Source organism: Bidens hawaiensis, unplaced genomic scaffold (assembly GCF_021521415.1).
Source record: "Bidens hawaiensis isolate Kalapana, Puna unplaced genomic scaffold, B.hawaiensis_p1.1 tig00009618_1, whole genome shotgun sequence".
Classification (NCBI taxonomy): Eukaryota; Viridiplantae; Streptophyta; class Magnoliopsida; order Asterales; family Asteraceae; genus Bidens; species Bidens hawaiensis.
Genome location: NW_027491719.1, coordinates 362353 through 368352, shown reverse-complemented (window position 1 = coordinate 368352; position 6000 = coordinate 362353). Strand labels below are relative to the sequence as shown.

Below are 6000 nucleotides of genomic sequence, written 5' to 3'. Positions count from 1 at the left end.
TCGTCCTAGTATTCACTTGTAACTAGTGGTGTCACTTTCAAATTTTCAACTAATTTACATGTAAATGTGTCGGGTTGAGTATTGCTGTCACTCTCGAGTCAAATAATAAAATTGAAAAGGCCAGGATGGGTAAAGTTATAAAGGGTTAAATGTGCTGAAAATCATCCACAATGTATTTAAATGGATACGAACTCAAAAACTTTATATCACCCTCCCAAACTACGGCCCAAACATACTTGATACTCCTCAGCCCAAATATCATATCTAACTACCAATACATTTTTTTTTGGTCACATGTGTCCATTACATTTTTTCAGTTTATTTATTTGAGAACACTAAAAGCGTTTTATTTTTTTATTTGTATAATTGTTTTGGGATGGCAGATGCCGAATTGAATTATTCAACCCAAACACGGTACATATTTTTATTCATGTAAAAACATTCACTTTAACCTTCTCACACTTGAAATCGTGGAATCCTAACACAACCATTTAACCCATTTATCTAAACGTGTCAAATGGGCTGGTAGACATGATAACCATCTAACCAAGATGCAAACGTGTTAATCAAGATGGTGGGTTTTACAAAATGATTAAAAATGGGCTAGTGGGTCGACTTGTTTAACTAAACTGGTTAAATTGGTTAACCCAAACATGACCCTACCCGTTCAATTCAACAAGCCAACCCAAACAAGACAAACGAGTTAGACATACGTCCCCTTCCCACTTCCGGACCTTTCTTAATTCCTAGTATTTAGCTTTCAAAAATTTCAATTTTTAATAGCTAATTGATTTATCTGATTTGTAATTATATTCAAAGAAATTCATGTTATTTGTTGATTTATCTGTATTTATATTGCCATATATTAACAAAAAATATAGGTTAAAGGGTCAAACTGGCCGGTCATCGATGGTAAAGTTTTCGTCATTGAACCGTCGATATACACATTATGTACCAATATACCCAAGGAACTTTGCCCCCGAAATCTCGTCGGTGACATCTTTTTACCGACCGATGTGTTAATCAAAATATTAAGACATCGATGTAGGGTTCCAATATTAACACATGTAGGGTTCCGACCGATGTGTTAATCAAAATATTAACAAGTTAATCAAAATATTAATCGGATTAACGTGTAGGGTTCCAATAATCTGCCTTTAATAATGTGTTCTTTTGATAGCTATCTAAATTCGTCCACACTTACTTTAATGATAACATGGTGTGATGGGAACATCACTCAAAATTATTTTATTTGTTACTTTAAACTTTAATCAAGAAAGAGTTTTTATCATGATTTATTAATGTATGTATTGTTACATGTATCCATATTCACATTATCATTAATGTCCATAAATATTTAATTAGGGGAACTAAATGATGGATTTTTTAAAATTAATTTGTTAAAAAAAGTTGATGAAAAACACGCTTAATAAAGGATACACGCACATAAATTTTTTATTTATTTATTTATAGTTCATGTTTGGGATTGAGTTTGAAAAATACTTATTGGCTTATTGGTGTTTTCAAAAAGCCAAAAAATTTAAATGTGTTTGACAATCATAAAAAACTTTCTTATTTTAGTTTTTTGAAAGGGTTAAAAAACAGTTTTTCAAAGCCTCAAATTAAGCATATAAACCAATAAGCATTTTTCAAATTCAATTCCAAACATGCTCACCCTTCACCACAATGTTTCATTTCATCGCGAGAGTCAATTAACTTTGTTAAAATAATTTATTTATTTAGTTTAAACATTATTTTAATTAATATTGTTAGTGAAAACATTGCACGCTTTAGTAGTTTGGATGTTTTCTCAAACGAAACTTGCGTGACAGTGATACACGATATGACGTTTTTCACTTAGTGAAATCATGACGGATGCCCATAGGAGTAGCCCCCAATACATAACAATGCTCGTCTTAATTTCAAACATGTCACCCATGTATGTAACAATATATGTTGAGAGTTAATTTATCCGTTAGCTTTTTAAATTTGATTAAACACTCAGTTAATATCATCAAATTGTTACCTCCTTAAACAAAATAAGTTACAATAACGCCATTAGCTTAAGGACTCAATTATTTTATCCCAAATTACATAATCACATCAAATTTGCAGGTTTAGTTCCGGATCAACTCATTGGTGTCATCTGATCATAAGGATCTTCAATGCAATTCAGCTGCGAATGCCACTCTAGTTCCTAGAAGGATCACTTGACATGCCATCGTCTCAGCATCAGGCAAGTTCTTTGTGTTCTTATTTAAAAGAAAGTTAAAGGAGTCCACTATGAATGGTTGAGGTTCTTTTGACCCTCAAATAACTTCATACACGTTTACTTTTATGATAAATTAATAGTTCTTAGACAAAAGTGTGAAGGTGACACAAAGATATATATATATATAAACAGAATGCTCTAGGAAAGAAACTGAGTACTTTAGCATTAGTTAATGGAAGAGGGGGACATTTCTTAAGTGTATGCATATGTATATATGCATATATATCATGATGCACATTGACATATCTATTGATTACCTATTCAAAATCGTGGCTCTCTTTTCGGTTACTTATTCCAAGGCATAACAATGACATCTTCATCGTCCTCTTCGCACTTCATACCTGCCTCTATTTCTCAATCCTGGAATCATGAAGTATTTTTGAGTTTTAGAGGAGAAGATACTCGCAAGAACTTTGTCGATCATCTCTACACTGCTCTTGTACAACAAGGAATCCAGACGTATAAGGATGACGAAACACTTGCTCGGGGCGAGTCAATCGGTCCTTCCCTCCAAAAGGCTATCCAAGAATCACAGATTGCCATAATTGTATTCTCTAGAAACTATGCTGATTCATCCTGGTGCTTGGATGAGCTTGCGTATATTATACAGTGCATGGACAAGACAGGCCAGGTTGTCATGCCCGTATTTTATGATGTAGATCCGTCAGATGTGAGAAAACAAAAAGGGAAATATAGAGAAGCGTTTGACAAGCACGAGGAAGAGAATAAGGACAAAGTTGAGTCATGGAAGCTCTAACAAAGGCAGGAAACCTCTCCGGATGGGTGCCAAAGGACTTTGCAAATGGGTAACTTTCTTCTCTCTCCAAAAAATCTATTATGTTTATGATTTTTGTATTATGTAACTTACAATTATACATGTAACTAGAGATGTTACTTTCAAATTTTCAACTCATTTACATGTTAATGTGTCGGGTTGAGTATTGTTTTCACTATCGAGTCAAATAATAAAATTGAAGGGGATGTTGGAAGTAATTTCAGACTCAATTCACAAGTCGGTGAACTTGAGGGACCAATATTGACAAGTAGGTCATAGTGGTTATGTTTCTTAATTGTATTGTAATTATAATAGGTAATATCTTGGATAGCAAGTTAGGTTAGTCTATATAAACCAATGCATGGTTAGACATTAGGAGGTGTGGTGTGAGGTGTAACCGAATTAAGGTTCATCAAAGTGACACACACGAGATGTAACCAAGTTAGGGTTCATCTAGATGTACCGAGTTAGGGTTCATCAAGAGTCAAACCGAGTTAGGGTTTGATAGAGTTGTAATCAGTTTTTTGAGTTATATTTTATGATTAATATAAACGAGAGTTAGTCGTTTATTTCGTGTGTTGATTATCGATCCGGGACTTGAATTGGTATTAGAGCCAAGTTCAAGAAATCGATAATCGGTCGGCGATCGAGACAAGGATCGGTGACGGGCTAATATTTGGTGACCGGAGAAACTTTTGGGATTTGGTTTTGGTTGATCAATCGGGAGAACAAGTGGGTTTCTTTCGAGTTTCGATCACTTGACAGTAAGATTAAATCATCGTTGTTTCTTAGTAATTAGGAAAATTAATAATCACAAAGTCAAAGTGCTAAAGTTTGTGGCCCCTACAAGAGAAGCTTTACAATTATTGTCTTTGGTGTTGACTTGCCATATAAGAAATCATACAGGAGGAATTCGTAGAAGATTAAAAAAAAAGTCACTAGTTTGTTATTTTTTTTCTTTCTTTCTTGGTTGAATTCGGTTTAGTTAGACAAGTTGGTTTAACCACTCTTGTTGGGTATTTTATTTGAGTTGAACAAGTCGGTTCAATTCAGAGTTGGTTTTTATACTGGTTAAACGAGTTAGGTTTAAACCAAGGGTTGATTTATTTGTTGCAAGTAAACGTGTTTGGTTCTGAAAAGTTGTTCGGGGCTGATTCGTTCATATTGTTCCAAGGGACTAGATGAAAGGGGTTGGACAAGTCGGTTCAATCGGAGTTTGTTTTTATTCGGGGTTAAACGAGTTATGTTTTAGCCAAGGATTTTGATTTGAAAGATGTACTCGTGTTTTGATTCGGGAACAAAAGAAGATCAAGGAAGATTGTTGTTCGCTCGATTAGATGACCGGGATTGCAACCAAAGGAGTGGTTATGTGAGTTCATACGACCAAGTGAATGGTCGGGGACAGGGTCACATAATTAGTCGAGTTCGGGGGAGCCGAAGAACACATCTATGGATCAAGAAAAGTTCTGGGGAGATCAAGGCCAGGATGGTTGTGAAAGCCGAGAAGGTCAAGATCATGGGTCAAATCAAATAGGGCAGAAGAGACATACTCGGGGTTGAAGAAATACCTATTTTGAGTCAGAAATTAGGGGGTGATTGTTGGAAGTAATTTCAGACTCAATTCACAAGTCGGTGAACTTGAGGGACCAATATTGACAAGTAGGTCATAGTGGTTATGTTTCCTAATTGTATTGTAATTATAATAGGTAATATCTTGGATAGCAAGTTAGGTTAGTCTATATAAACCAATGCATGGTTAGACATTAGGAGGTGTGGTGTGAGGTGTAACCGAATTAAGGTTCATCAAAGTGACACACACGAGATGTATCCGAGTTAGGGTTCATCAAGAGTCAAACCGAGTTAGGGTTTGATAGAGTTGTAATCAGTTTTTTGAGTTATATTTTATTATTAATAGAAACGAGAGTTAGTCGTTTAATTCGTGTGTTGATTATCGATCCGGGACTTGAGGGGATAGGTAAAGTATAATGGGTTAAATGTGTTGAAAATCATCCGCAATGTATCTAAATGCATAGAACCCATAAACTGTATACGTATTTAGTTAATAAAAACACATATGATCAGATTCAACACATCATTTATTTACTGGCTGGTTACGAAAGAAATGAAAAAAACAATTACTTAGGGCCATCTCCACCCATGCCAACCCACGCTAGTGCGCTACCAGGCCCGGCCCATGGGCCAGCTAAGTCAGGCCATTGTCTTGGGCCTCCACACTTGGAAATTCACACTTGGAAAGCTTGGCAAAGAGCTGCTCGGCTCTAAGCTTTTGCAACACCAATCGAAGATGTTGCTCATGCTCGGCCTTGGTCTTAGAATAAATTAGAACGTCATCGATAAACATAATCACGAATTTATCCAATAAAGGCCTACACACCCGATTCATTAGATCCATGAAAACGGCGGGTGCGTTGGTTAAACCGAAGGACATGACCAAGAATTCAAAATGGCCATAACGAGTTCGAAAAGCAGTCTTCGGAACATCTTCATCGCGGATACGCAACTGATGATAACCCGAACGGAGATCGATCTTGGAAAAACAAGAGGCACCTTGGAGTTGATCAAAGAGGTCGTCAATACGCGGTAAGGGATACCGGTTCTTAATGGTGAGTTTGTTCAACTCGCGGTAATCAATACACATGCGAAACGATCCATCTTTCTTTTTAACGAACAACACCGGAGCACCCCAGGGCGAAGAGCTAGGGCGAATGAATCCTTTAGCAGTCAACTCTTGGAGTTGGCTGGCCAATTCTTGCATCTCAGCGGGCGCAAGACGGTAAGGAGATTTAGCTACGGGGGAAGCACTAGGGACAAGATCAACACGAAACTCGACTTCACGAGCGGGAGGAATACCAGGAAGATCATCAGGAAAAACTTCAGGGAAATCACGCACAACAGGGATATCGCGAAGCTTCTTCTTTTCTTCAGCAGGTTT

The 6000-nt window shown here is 36.6% G+C and overlaps 1 pseudogene; it reads left to right on the top strand.

Moving 5' to 3' along the window:
* Positions 1-2579: 2579 nt before the first annotated feature.
* On the top strand, positions 2580-3029 carry LOC143533059 (toll/interleukin-1 receptor-like protein pseudogene; annotated as a pseudogene).
* The last annotated feature ends 2971 nt before the right edge of the window (positions 3030-6000 follow it).